Here is a 15,165-nt window from a genome sequence, read left to right as displayed (position 1 = left end):
GACGTGCTGCAATGAAAAGCCTCTGCTGCTCCAGAGATTACGCAAAGAGCGGAGATTAGGAAAGCAGCCTTTGTGAATACAAACAGCACGTAAGGTGTGTAGTGAGCTGCAAGTGGACTTTGAACTTTGCGAAGGGTTGCCACGGAGACAGAGAACTTACCTACTCCCAGCATGCCCTGCTCCCACAGCCACAACTATACCGTTTGCTCAGCTGCTCCACGGTGGGAGTGATTGTATTTTTGCTCTTTAGTTGGCCTTGAAACAATGATGCCAATTTGTTCCTCCAACCACATAATGTGTAATGGCTAATGATATATATAAATACTATAAGTATAGAGACACCAGGAAGCTCTGTAGCATCTCTGAGAGAAATACTCTCCTCTGTGTCTTTTGACTGGAGTTATTCATAGTAACATACAGTAGTAACATAGTAACATAGTAGTCACGTAACGCTAACTTGGGCTATACAGGTCACACGGGGTTAATGTCCAGCTAGTGATTCCACGTGGCTCTAACACTTCAGGCTAGGGCCTTCGCTAAGTGCAAGATTCAAGGTGTGGTGTAGTATAACTACAACTCCCACAGGCTACTGTGCAATAAAATAGGAAATGATGGACACCGGGAGGTTCTTGCAGTGAAAACAGATGAAACAGTTTATGTGTTGAAGACAAAAAATGAGCCCAGGGTTACTTACAATAATATGAGGCACAGGCAGAATATAATCAGCAGACTAGGGCAGGTGGATGAGATAACTGAGGATTGTAGTCAAGTAGTCAAGCAGCACCTCCAGGCAGATGTACCTCACACGTGGTCTGGATCTCACCCAGTGGAGGGGTCAGGGAGGAGAAGCTAAAGCCTCACACCCTATCCACTGTGTCCCTTCACTGAAGGCAAATCTTACAGCCTGGGAAGCTTCTCCCTGTTAAACCTCCTTGATGGAGCACAAAGCTGCTCTTTCTCTCTTCCCTCACTGTCTCACTCTCCTAGAGAGTCTATAACAGATCTAATCGTGTCTCTAGCTAACCTCATTCACAGGGTCCCTCCCCCTGGCTTAACACAAGAGGTTCAGGTCCCTCTAGGGCAGTGATCCCCAACCAGTAGCTCGTGAGTAACATGTTCTTCGTCATTCTTATCAATGGGTGAAAGGGAAAGTTAATCCTTTGATAAATACACCTTTCAAAATCCCATAGAAATGAATGGATAGAAGACTGTGGCGATCTCTAACTTCACTCTTTGATAAATATACCCCATGGGCTTTTTCCCAGCAACTAGGGAAAACGAGGAAGAGTATGGATTTAAAGCCATATGGGCACATTAACCCTATGGGTCCCTACATAATGTAAGATTGAAAAAAGACACATGTCCATCAAGTTCAACCTTTTGACTATATAAAACCTGCCTAACTGCCAGTAGATCCAGAGGAAGGCAAAAACCCAATTTGAAGCCTCTCCAGCCTCAGAGGGGAAAAAATTCCTTCCTGACTCCAAGATGCAATGGGACCAGTCCCTGGATCAACTTGTACTATGAGCTATCTCCCATATCCCTGTATTCCCTCACTTGCTAAACACCATCCAACCCCTTCTTATACCTATCTAATGTATCAGCCTGTACCCCTGATTCACTTCCCAGCTCTCCCTGTAACACCCCTCTCCCTCCTCTAATCTCATTGGCTCCCTCCTGTCTGCTGGGAGGAGCTACTGGTGAATAAAGCATCCAACCCTTCCTTGTACCTATCTAATGTATCAGCCTGTACCACTGATTCACTTCCCAGCTCTCCCTGTAACACCCCTCTCCCTCCTCTAATCTCATTGGCTCCCTCCTGTCTGCTGGGAGGAGCTACTGGTGAATAAAGCATCCGACCCTTCCTTGTACCTATCTAATGTATCAGCCTGTACCACTGATTCACTTCCCAGCTCTCCCTGTAACACCCCTTTCCCTCCTCTAATCTCATTGGCTCCCTCCTGTCTGCTGGGAGGAGCTACTGGTGAATAAAGCATCCGACCCTTCCTTGTACCTATCTAATGTATCAGCCTGATTCAGGGAGAGAATTCCACATATTCACAGCTCTCACTGTAACAAACCCCTTCCCAATATTTAGCTGGAATCCCTTTTCTTCTAATTGGAATGGGTGACCTTGTGTCAGCTGGAAAGACCTACTGGTAAATAAATCATTAGCCAGCTTATTCCCAGCTTATTCCCATGGCTAGTAGGGAAGTATAGTATAGGAATGTAGTGAATTCAATAATAATACTAATTGTTTGGAGAGGCTAAAGATGGCAATGCATAAAGTTTAACTGCTTCATTTCCATCCATGTGGAAGCCCAGCATTTTAAAAATATGAAAAAAAGGAAACATTTTCCAGTCCTTGTAAATCTTGCACTGTAAATAAACAATATCATCACACACAGCTACTGTATGTACCCGGCACAATATATTCTCTAACTGTGCACTCATGCTTGGTACCCATACTGTTTTGTTACGAAAAAGGTATAGGATCTGTTATTCGGAAGCCCATTTTCCAGCAAGCTCCAATTTATGGACAGGTTATTTCCCATATACCCCATTTTAATGAAAATAATTCAAATATTTAAAACATAGGTGTATGCACCCTACAAGCAAGTACATGAGGTTATGCCAACATGTTGCCCCCCCCCCCAGTGTTTTACTCTTTGTTTTCCTTTAAGCTTTTATAATAAGGCTTCTAAGTCAATCCTCATATCCTTAGTCTTGATTACACAGAACCACATTACCCCTTCAATTAAATCTCTGCCCATTTCAAGGTCCATCAAAGCCTCTACCTTAATGACTGTGTGATCAATGGTGAATAGATGCCAAGGAAGAAACTACTAGAGAGTTCTTGTACTTTATTCTAAGCTCTCGTTCTAAGCAGAGAACTAATAGAGAGGACTAATAGAAATTCCAGAATCCCAAACCAACTCCTCTGGCAGGCAGGTGCAGAGAACTCCTCAGCAGTAGAAAGGCCAAAATGCTCTGGTTTCCTCCCACACAATCCAAAAAACGAGCACACATGAATGCTATAATTATAATTTATGTACAAAAAGCTAGTCATATAATAAATTGTAATGCAGTCTCTCTAGGAGATAAAACACAATAACAACCAGGGGAAAGAATTCCTCTGGCCTGAGCTTATTTCTCAGATAACAAATGAAAGGGAATGGAAGTCAAGGTGAATTTAGTTATTTTGTGTAAACACCATGACTTTCAGAAAGAAATACCTAGTTCATATGTTATTGAATGAACAAGGGCAAATATGTCACTACATGGAAAAATAAACACAGTAAAATCAAACAATCCCAGGGCACACACACTCCTATTTAGCAGATTGGGACCTTCAGAATCCAGAGACCATTATTGCCTGTTCTCTGAGTTATAGCTGACATATTTTTATTTTCCTTTTTATATTCATTTTAGAAATAATTAACATATTACAACAATGTGGATTGTAACTTGGAATTAAGATACAAAACCCAATATGATAAGTGAAACATGTGGTACTATATTAATAGGCCTCCGGCACATAAGCACATGGGGGGTATTGTCACTGCTCCTTCCCACTTGCCCTACCAGTGAATGACAATCCCACAACTGAATGCACACACACAAGTGGTAACAGACGATCTGTGGTTCAAAAATGCTGAAGCTTGCATTTTGGTGCCACGTTCCCCCTGTCAACACATAGTTACATAGTTAGTTACATAGTTAAATTGGGTTGAAAAAAGACAAAGTCCATCAAGTTCAACCCTTCCAAATGAAAACCCAGCATCCATACATACACCCCTCCCTACTTTTAATTAAATTCTATATACCCATACCTATACTAACTATAGAGTTTAGTATCACACTAGCCTTTGTATTATGTCTGTCCAAGAAATCATCCAAGTCCCTCTTATAGTCATTAACTGAATCATCACCCGGCAGTGCATTCCCCAACCTCACTGTCCTGACTGTGATGAACCCCCTACTCTGTTCCTTTAAATGAAACTTCTTTTCTTCTAGTCTGAAGGGGAGGCCTCTGGTACGTGATTCTCTTTATGGGTAAAAAGGTCCCCTGCTATTTGTCTATAATGTCCTCTAATGTACTTGTAAAGTCTAATCATGTCCCCTCACAAACGCCTTTTTTCCCCCAGAGAAAACAACCCCAACCTTGTCAGTCTCCCCTCATAATTTAACTCTTCCCTCCCTCTAACCAGTTTAGTTGCACTTAGTCTCTGCACTCTCTCCAGCTCATTTATATCCCTCTTAAGGACTGGAGTCCAAAACTGCCCCCATACTCCAGATGAGGCCTCACCAGGGACCGATAAAGAGACACAATTATGTTTCATCCCTTGAGTTAATGCCCTTTTTTATACAAGAACTTTATTTGCTTTAGTAGCCACAGAATGACACTGCCCAGAATTAGACAACTTGTTATCTACAAAGACCCCTAGATCCTTCTCATTTAAGGAAACTCCCAACACACTGCCATTTAGTGTATAACTTGCATTTATATTATTTTTGCCAAAGCCCATAACCTGCATTTATCAACATTGAACCTCATTTTCCAGTTTGCTGCCCAGTTTTCCAGTTTAGACAAATCACTGTGCAAAGTGGCAGCATCCTGCATGGAACCTATAGTTCTGCACAATTTAGTCTCATCTGCAAAAATAGAAACAGTACTTTCAATGGCCACCTCCAGGTCATTAATAAACAAGTTGAAAAGCAAGGGACCTAGTACAGAGCCCTGCGGTACTCCACTAACAACACTGGTCCAATTAGAAAATGTTCCATTTACCACCACTCTTTGTAGCCCCACAGAATGGGGCTTCTTGTTTTTTGCCGGAGGGCGGCCCCATTTGCTAAGGGCTGATTCGATTAAAGAGTGTCCAATTGCCTAATACCTGAGCATTGTACCTACCATTTCCAATCACCACCAAGGACAGCACCTGAGAAATCCAAGGAGCCTCCTAACTGTTCTCAGCTTGCCCAGAGACACTTTCCCTTGCAATTAAAGTTCTACTGAATCTGTAATATATGTTGGCTTTAGGGCAAAGGGAGTAGAAAGACAAATGAAGAGGAGAAATATAGAAGGGGAGAGAAGAGGGAGGATGGGGGAGAGTAAGGCCAAACAGTTGGGGGAGAAAAGGAAAGGAGAGAGGATGAGAGACAGAAGGAGAGAAGGGAAAGGGGGTTAGGGAGTAGAGAGACAAATGGGCTAGAGGAGAAATATAGAAGGGGAGAGAAGAGGGAGGATGGGGGAGAGTAAGGCCAAACAGTTGGGAGAGGGAAGGAAAGGAGAGGGGAAGAGAGACAGAAGGAGAGAAGGGAAAGGGGGTTAGGGAGTAGAGAGACAAATGGGGGAGAGGAGAAATATAGAAGGGGAGAGAAGAGGGAGGATGGGGGAGAGTAAGGCCAAACAGTTGTGAGAGAAAAGGAAAGGAGAGGGGATGAGAGACAGAAGGAGAGAAGGGAAAGGGGGTTAGGGAGTAGAGAGACAAATGGGGGAGAGGAGAAATATAGAAGGGGAGAGAAGAGGGAGGATGGGGGAGAGTAAGGCCAAACAGTTGTGAGAGAAAAGGAAAGGAGAGGGGATGAGAGACAGAAGGAGAGAAGGGAAAGGGGGTTAGGGAGTAGAGAGACAAATGGGGGAGAGGAGAAATATAGAAGGGGAGAGAAGAGGGAGGATGGGGGAGAGTAAGGCCAAACAGTTGGGGGAGAAAAGGAAAGGAGAGGGGATGAGAGACAGAAGGAGAGAAGGGAAAGGGGGTTAGGGAGTAGAGAGAATTTCTGTCGGCTGCGGGTAATATCTCTGCCGTGTATTGCCGGGAGACTGTCACTAGCTTTGTCTATCGTACGATTGCTGTCAGGGGCAGAACATCAGCTGATCTGTTCTTTAACTACTTTATTTGGTCGGAATGGTAAGACTTTGATCTGAATGGTTAGTGACAGGTCGGGAGATGGGAAAGTCCGATCGTACAATGATTCGTACGATCGGATCTTTGCGTCTATGGCCAGCTTAAGGCCAAACAGTTGGGGGAGAAAAGGAAAGGAGAGGGGATGAGAGATTAAAGGAGAGAGGAGAAGGGGTTAGAGTGTAGAGAGTAAAAGGAAGGGGAGACAATGAGAAGATAGGGAAGAATAGAGTATCCAAAAGTCACAGATGGAGATACTGTAAAAGGGGAATGGAAAAGTGAAAGAACAGGAGAGAAGAAGGGGACAGACAAAGGAGTATAAATTAAAACAGAGGAAGAGAAAATCATGGTTATCACCAAGATTACAGATGGGAGATTTAAAAAACCGAGAATTAACACAACCTTTACATTGGAAAAACTAACCGGTGTACTAAAAAAAAAAAAAAAGTGTGGGATCCTTGGATCAAAAACCAATTCTTTAGGGGTTAACCAAACTACTTTGTCATTATAAAGGTATTAACCGAATGCATGATGGATATACTATAAACCACATTTATCCTACAATGTTTAGATGCCTTGGTCAACAACTCATATTGTACTATGGTTAAGCTCATATACAGAATTTTAATATTATTTATTGTTATAAACTGTTATAATTTGTTTATTTTCTAATCACACTTACGTTCCTATAATGCAGGTATAACCTGGTTATCTAATAACATAATGAGCAACCCAATGTGGCAGGTTACCCATCTTAAAGCTCAAATTTATACACAAAAAAAGATTCCGAAACTTGGACTACTGTACATGACTTTATTTAATACAGTTACATTCAAATATATATGTGCAGTAAAAGATATCATATCATACATGTATATGTAATAATTCTGATTTTAATGTGATTTGATACCATGGAATCTGAAATTACTTAATAAAAAACAAATGTTATGTAGCGCTGTAATAAACTGATCGGCACTGTCTCTTTTATGAGCTTATTTCAAATATAATTGTGCCATGGATGAGACCTTTCTCTCGGGTGCAAGCCCTTGCAACGGTGAGGAGGCAGGGTGTAGTGCAACTGTAACAAAGTGCTTATGCACAAGAAGGTTGTTTTATGCTTAACCAGGAACTTAGTTTATTTTTAACACAGTCCACAATGGAGTACAGAGGACATATAGCATAAGGAATAGCACATATAATCACAGCACTAAAGAACAGCTGGCAAGGGAACAGTTACAGCAGTAGTTAAGCAGCAATTGAGAATGTACCCCAGCTTTCAGCCTGTGCCCTAAGTGGAACCTATGGGAAATTCTATGCAGTCTATGCACTTAGTCCCTACTTCTGGGTTATTAGTACCTGGGATCTTAATCCTTCTGACTCAGAGCCTTGAGCTGCTCGACTATATAACCTATCTATCACTCCTAGATTGATCTATGAAAGAGTATAGCTATCCACTTTACTATGGCCGAAGCTCCTAGGTTCCACTACCCATTCCCTTCCTGCCTGCTTGGTAAGGGCTAAAGCAATGGACCCAGACCGCATGGTTACCTAGACCTTTATACTATAGCACAGTGCCATCTACAGTACATTGTGAGAACAACACGGGCTTATGTCACAAGTCCCCATAAGGACCCATTTAGGCATCTAGAACACTGAGGATGTGCCTACCAATATTATGTGAAGGTGTCTAAATGATCACATCCCTACATTTATAAGAAAAAAGAAGGATATATTAAAAGAGGAGGGAGGAGTGCTTCATTTTCCGAAGTCGCCTCACGAGAAAACTTAGTACGACTTCAGAAAACGAAGTGCACCAATTACCATCCCGCTGGCGATTTACATTCTAGCCGGTGGTAGGCAGTTTGGGGAGATTAGTTGCCCCAAAGAAGAGGAGATTTGTCACTGGGCGACTATTCTCCCCGAATCCTAGCGTGTGTCTCTGCCCTTAGTGAACCCCTGTGTCTAAGGTTCTTGCTTACAAAATACTGCAATGCAAACTGTGTCTGCAGGGGGCTGTCATTAATTCACTACTACTTGGTGCCTGTCTTTTTATATCTGGCCCAAGCAGGGGTAGAGTAAACACAAGCTGCACCTACGTGTTCCTAAGTCATTCCTGACATTCTTAACAGTTTCCACCAATGAGCAATGGTTAAGAGATTTATAATTCCATATTCTTTGTTAGAGACCTGTCTGTTACCTTTCTGGCAAACAGCACCTCTGTCTTGCTTTATGGCAGCAGGCATCCTAGACATATTCTTAGCACCACAACCGGTGGTACCCAGGGCAGTACAGGATCAAATACTGTTTATTTTAATTTACTACAGGGCTAGAGAAAATACCTATCCACTTTGATGCAGCATCACATGCACAGGCAGAGAATATTCCTGTGTACACAGGCAGATTCAATCATAAAAATAACAATACCCCAAGTGCTTTGAACAAATTCAAGGGTAACGTTAAGAGCCAAATCACATTTTATTATTTTACATATTTTATACAAACTGTTTATTGCCACCATAATGATGCGTTAATAAGTACAGTACAATAATTCTTTAAAACAGAGTTTAAAAAGGATATATAAAGTGAAAAATATTAAATAAAGTGTAGAACCATATAAAAATGATGCCTACAACAATATATACTGTATATTGTCCTGCCCCAATCCGTGACTGTCACACAGCAGACACTGTGTAGTTATCCTTCTCTCGGGTGGCACTTGCTGCTAGTAACTGTATCTTGCAGTCTGGACCAAAGCAGAGCACTAGTGCAATGATAGCGACCACCCCTAGGATAAATCCAAGCACCCAGTTCAGAATCCCTGTGGACACAAACTGTAGGATGATAATAAGGAGTATCAGCAGGATTAGGAGTAGGATGGTGAGTCTCTTGGCGGCCATTCTTACACTGCTATGACTGTCCTCATTCCCAGCATGGTGCGAACCACACTCTATGTTGATAGAAACGTTGGGTACTTGAGAAGCTTGAGGAAGCCCTGAGTCCTCCAACCTGCCCATTAGTGAGTCTTTGTTGGGCAAGGTACATATCAGCCCACCAAAAACAGCGGTGGAGCATCTGCAAATTGGGCATGGAATCATCCAGGTGTCCTTCTCATGGTGGAGCAGTAGCTTTAAGCAGACAATGCAGAAGGTGTGCTTGCAGGACAGTTCTTTGGGGATCCGGTATACATCGTACTTGCTGAAGCAGACAGGACAGTCCATGTCTGTAAGATAGGATGTACCAGTATCTACATCAGTAGATGGAAGCAGATCAACAGAATTTGTGGCTAGTGGTTTCTCTGGGTCTACTAACCCGCTCAGTTCTGTACCAGATCCAATGTCATGTGCTGGTTTTGCAGAGGGAAGATCCATGAAGCTTGGATCAGCTGTGGATTGCATGGAAACTGTGAGTGAGTCCATGTTGGATGAGCCACAATCACAGACCGATTTCTCCTCAGTGATGGGAGAGGGATCTTCTGAATCCATCATATTGGGTCAGTACAAAGCTTCAATGAGGATTCTCTTCTTCCTCTTTCTCTCTGGAACTGTGTGGAGTATACAGGCAGCAGCTGAGAATAAACGACTTCTAACTGGCCTGTTATTGTATATTTTCACTCAAGGCTTAATCATTAACCTGGTGTTTGATAAGAGTTTTATGCCCATGACTACTCCTAATGTAGGAAGTGTGATACGAGATGCAGCCAGCAGTCTCTGCTTTCTTTTCAATTCATGTACCTGACTGATGAATATCTCAAACAGATATTAGTAGTGTTACTAGATGTTATTGGGCCCCACAGCAAATTAATTTTTGGACCTCCAACATATCAAGTGGTTGTCCTGTTACCAATATATGTTGAAATTGCTCATTGTTTAGGGACCCATGGGGCCCCTTATATCTCCTGGGCCCCCTGTAGCTGCAGGGTCTGCTTCCTCTGTAATTATGCCCTTGGTTGCTGTATCTATTCATACATATTGGAGTTAATTAGTGAATTTGCTGCAAGCTGTAAGAGAATTTGTATGAAAGATCCTTCAGTAGCAACTGGTGGTCCTACGCATATGAAGATGTAACTGGTGTTTAAGGCCACTGCAAGTAGGGTTGCCACCAGGGGTGATCCTGACCCCTCCGCCACCTGAGGCAGCTTGCTCTTGCTGCCGCCCTCCCTCCCTCCCCGTGCGCTCAACTTTTTGCGCCGGAGGGGGGTTCCGTGCGGGCGGTGGAGACGGCCAGGACGCTAGCGCAGAGAGCAATTATACGCTCTGCACTAGAAGAGTCGAATCTCCTGTTTGAAAACTGGAAATTCGGCACTTAAAGTACCAGGAGCGACATTTTTGCCGCCCCTGGTACCTAAAGGGTCGCTGCTGCCTGAGGCGAGATTCTCAACTCGCCTCATTGGCGGAGCGCCCCTGGTTGCCGCCTTTTCTGGAAAAAAATACCGGCCTTCCTATATATTTATCTTTTTTCCCCTATTTATAACATTGGGATCAACCATCATTTTTACCGGCCAGGCTGGTAAAATACCAGTCAGGTGGCAATCCTAATTGGAAGTAATATCGCACCTCTGATTCCTCTTCAGTATGTGATTAGGTCATAAAGGTGTTGTACTTAGCTTTTTGCTCTCCAAAAGTTCCCCATTGTCTTCTGTGTCCCAGTAGATGGTTTGCAACCCAGCATGGAAAGGACATGCATTGAGCTGCCTGACACCCCTCCAAAAGCAGCACCTTAGAATGTTCCCCCTTTTTGTTATGCCACTGGTGAATGATACAAAATGGTTCATCCTAAATACTAGAAGAAATAAGAACATAGGGGGTCACTTACTTTCCCAATGGGGCAGGTAGTAAGGACAGGGTTTTGTTGCAACCTGCAATCTCTGGCACTACCTACCTTCTTTATCTGATTAAGCCCTCAATGTAGACAATAAGCTTTCCTACTACAAGTAGCATTGTTTTGTGGTATATCTGGCAGGGGTCAGGTCTGATATAACTGTATCTCTAGAACCTTCTGAAGTTCTCTGCCCAGGTGTTATCCACTATATTAGGCATTTTGAAATCTTGTATTTATTGAGGAAGGACGTAGGTGAGTAAACCAACTGAAACTGTTCCATGTACCAGTGTCTGCAGGTGGAATGAGATGACTGGAAGAACCCTAATCACCTCACCTGTATTTTACACTTCCTTTCCAGGTAGATAATACTGATATAGACAGTAGGAGAGCAATTCATCTCCATGCGCTTCTGCAGATAATGTACAGACAGATACACACACCTGTCTGCACTAAGTTTAGCAGGAAATAACCAATAGAAATAAAGTAATTATCTGCATTATATTGTCCGTGGGTGGGGTAACCTGTCTGTGATACAAATAGGGGTGACCTTGGCTGGGAGAATTTCGCTAATAAGGTTTAGTGTATCAAGAGTTGATTATTTCCATTGAGCTCTGTTGTGAGGCAAATGCATCCATGTCTTCTCAGCAAATTGGAGTTAGGGTCAACCCAAAAAAGCCAGGACCAGTTTTGAGACTGGGGTGTCCATGGCTGCCACTTCTGAGACCCCACACTCCAGTTGAGAATTCCTCAAACCTGCAGTTACATGAGAAGGAAAGGTGAAATCACTGAGGGTGCCAAATGCTACGTTATAAGTGCTTATTTTATATCCCTGTGCCAGTGCTTCTGGTTATTGAAACTGCACAGGGCCAGGGTAGGAGCACTATGATACCATCATCTTCTATTAGCTTCTTTGCTTAAAGAGAAAAGTGCTGTAAATGATGAGTATCTGAGTATCACTCATGTATTATAAGGGATAATGTACCCCCTACTGTAAATCATAAGGATATTAGAAGTCACTGAGGGATTATGTGACCATATAAAGGCACAAGGCTGCAGGCTGAGTTATACAGGGAACTCTGAGTATCACTCATGTATTATAAGGGATAATGTACCCCCTACTGTAAATGATAAGGATGTTAGAAGTCACTGAGGGGTTGTTCTGTGACCATATAAAGGCACAAGGCTGCAGGCTGAGTTATACAGGGAACTCTGAGTATCACTCATGTATTATAAGGGATAATGTACCCCCCACTATAAATGATAAGGATATTAGAAGTCACTGAGGGGTTGTTCTGTGGCCATATAAAGGCACAAGGCTGCAGGCTGAGTTATACAGGGAACTCTGAGTATCACTCATGTATTATAAGGGATAATGTACCCCCTACTGTAAATGATAAGGATATTAGAAGTCACTGAGGGGTTGTTCTGTGACCATATAAAGGCACAAGGCTGCAGGCTGAGTTATACAGGGAACTCTGAGTATCACTCATGTATTATAAGGGATAATGTACCCCCTACTGTAAATGATAAGGATATTAGAAGTCACTGAGGGGTTGTTCTGTGGCCATATAAAGGCACAAGGCTGCAGGCTGAGTTATACAGGGAACTCTGAGTATCACTCATGTATTATAAGGGATAATGTACCCCCTACTGTAAATGATAAGGATATTAGAAGTCACTGAGGGGTTGTTCTGTGACCATATAAAGGCACAAGGCTGCAGGCTGAGTTATACAGGGAACTCTGAGTATCACTCATGTATTATAAGGGATAATGTACCCCCTACTATAAATGATAAGGATATTAGAAGTCACCGAGGGGTTGTTCTGTGACCATATAAGGGCACAAGGCTGCAGGCTGAGTTATACAGGGAACTCTGAGTATCACTCATGTATTATAAGGGATAATGTACCCCCTACTGTAAATGATAAGGATATTAGAAGTCACTGAGGGGTTTTGTGACCATATAAAGGCACAAGGCTGCAGGCTGAGTTATACAGGGAACTCTGAGTATCACTCATGTATTATAAGGGATAATGTACCCCCTACTGTAAATGATAAGGATATTAGAAGTCACTGAGGGGTTTTGTGACCATATAAAGGCACAAGGCTGCAGGCTGAGTTATACAGGGAACTCTGAGTATCACTCATGTATTATAAGGGATAATGTACCCCCTACTGTAAATGATAAGGATATTAGAAGTCACTGAGGGGTTGTTCTGTGACCATATAAAGGCACAAGGCTGCAGGCTGAGTTATAAGAGATACCGGTGAAGGAACAGTCAGGCCTGGTATAATCACTCATAGGCCTTTGGTAACAAAGATGAAAAGGGCACACACACAGGGCAGTTTAATGTTTAAGCTTACTTTTTACTAATAATGCAAATATAACAGTTCTCTATCCAAATCTGCTGCCAAAATCTGCTCTAATAGAAAACAGGGCAATAAATAGTGTACAAGGTTCTCTATTAATTAATATAATATGGTGTAATAAACCCTATTACCCATCAGCCTGCTTGTTGCTGATATTTACTGGACTTTTGCATATGAGATTAATTCGAACCTGGGCAAGACGTGCAAAGAGTTTTCCTTGAAATGAACCCCTGGGGAATTAATTGTAACCCCAACTGTGAGTCTGATCCCCAGTATCACTGCCCAACCTCACTAATGCTCTTGAGGCTGAATGGAAGCAACTCCCAGCAACAACTCCCAGCAACAATCTGGGAGGCACATTTATTAAAAGTTGAATTTCGAATTCATGCGAGTTTTTTTAAACTCTATTAAATTCGAATATACTCGAAATTCGACTGGGGGGTTATTTATTAATAAAATTGAATATATAAAACTTGCAAAAATTTTACCAACTCGAAAACTTGAATCTAATTAGAATTTGACTAAACTCGATTCCAGTTTTTTCTCCGAAAAAAAAACTAGAATATCATAAAGGCTACAAACATCAGCAAATTTGTCCTTGGACCTCTCCCATTGACTTATACATAAACTCGGCAGGTTTTAGGTGGCGAATAGTCTAATTTGCATTTTTAAAGGGCCAGAGTTTAATAAATCTTGAAATTCGAACTCGGATTCACATTTGAGAGTTTTGACCATAGAAAAAATTCGACCCTTAATAAATCTGCCCCCAAGTGGAACCTGCCCAGAAGAGTAGGAGGAGTTATAGCAGCAAAGGGAGGGGCAACTTCATATTAAACCCCTTGATGTTGGACAGACAGGTGTCCCTATACTTTTGGCCATATAGTGAATTATATTTCTCGCTTATCTTTACTGTCACTCTTTTGCTTAAAGGAGAAGTAAAGCCTAACTAAAGAAGTAGGTAGAAATGTTGTACATGATGTTTTGTGCTTCTGTACCAGCCCAAGGCAACCACAGCCCTTTAGCAGTAAAGATCTGTGTCTCCAAAGATGCCCCAGTAGCTCCCCATCTTCTTTTCTGCTGATTCACTGATTCACATGCTCTGTGCTGCTGTCACTTACTGAGCTTAGGGAGCCACTCACAATATACAGTACACATAGAATAGAAATGTCACAATATAAGGCTGATTAGTAATTAATACACATAATTACTACATGGCAGCACAGAAACCAGTGCAATTAGCATCAGAATTGAATAATCAGCAAACCTGTAGCATCAGCTTATATTACAGCCAGGGAAGCTCATTTTCTGCTGGATAATTAGTGACGAGCCCTAAGCTTAGCTTCTCAACAGCCAATCAGAGCCCACTGAGCATGTGAGTGTCACAGACACTTTCCAAGATGGTGACCCCCTGTGACAAGTTTGAAGTCCTGGATCATTGCTGCTATTGACAAGCTCAAACTTTAGCCTCGTGCAACAAGTTCACTATATAAAATAGGACATTTCTAGCCATTTTAATTTTTGGGGTTTTGTTCTCCTTTAATGTTATTCAAGCTAAATTGTTGCTACTAAATGGGAACACACTGGACTGCTTTAGGTGCCCTGGTTGTTGTTTAAAGGGACTGTTCACCTTTAAATTCTCTTTTAGTATGATGTAGATGGTAGAGAGTGATATTCTCATACATTTTGCAGTTTTTCTTATTTATGGTTTGTCGTAGCTTGTTATTCAGTAGCTCACCTGTTTGCAATTTCAGCCATCTGGTTGCTAGGGTCCAAATTCCCCTAGCAACCATGCATTGATTTGAATAAGAGACTGGAATATGAATAGGAGAGGCCTGAATAGAAAGATGAGGAATAAAAAGTAGCAATAACAATACATTTGTAGCCTTACAGAGCATTTGATTTTAGATGGGGTCAGTGACCCCCAATGAAAGCTGGAAAGAATCAGAAGAAAAACGCAAAAAAATAAAAAGCTTTAAAAAATAAATGATGAAGACCAACTGAAAAATGGCCTATAACATATAACATAACAACCCCTTTAAATAAAACAAATACATTTGTGGAAATTTG

Source organism: Xenopus laevis, chromosome 7L (genome assembly GCF_017654675.1).
Source record: "Xenopus laevis strain J_2021 chromosome 7L, Xenopus_laevis_v10.1, whole genome shotgun sequence".
NCBI classification, from domain to species: Eukaryota; Metazoa; Chordata; class Amphibia; order Anura; family Pipidae; genus Xenopus; species Xenopus laevis.
This window is presented reverse-complemented; position numbering follows the sequence as displayed.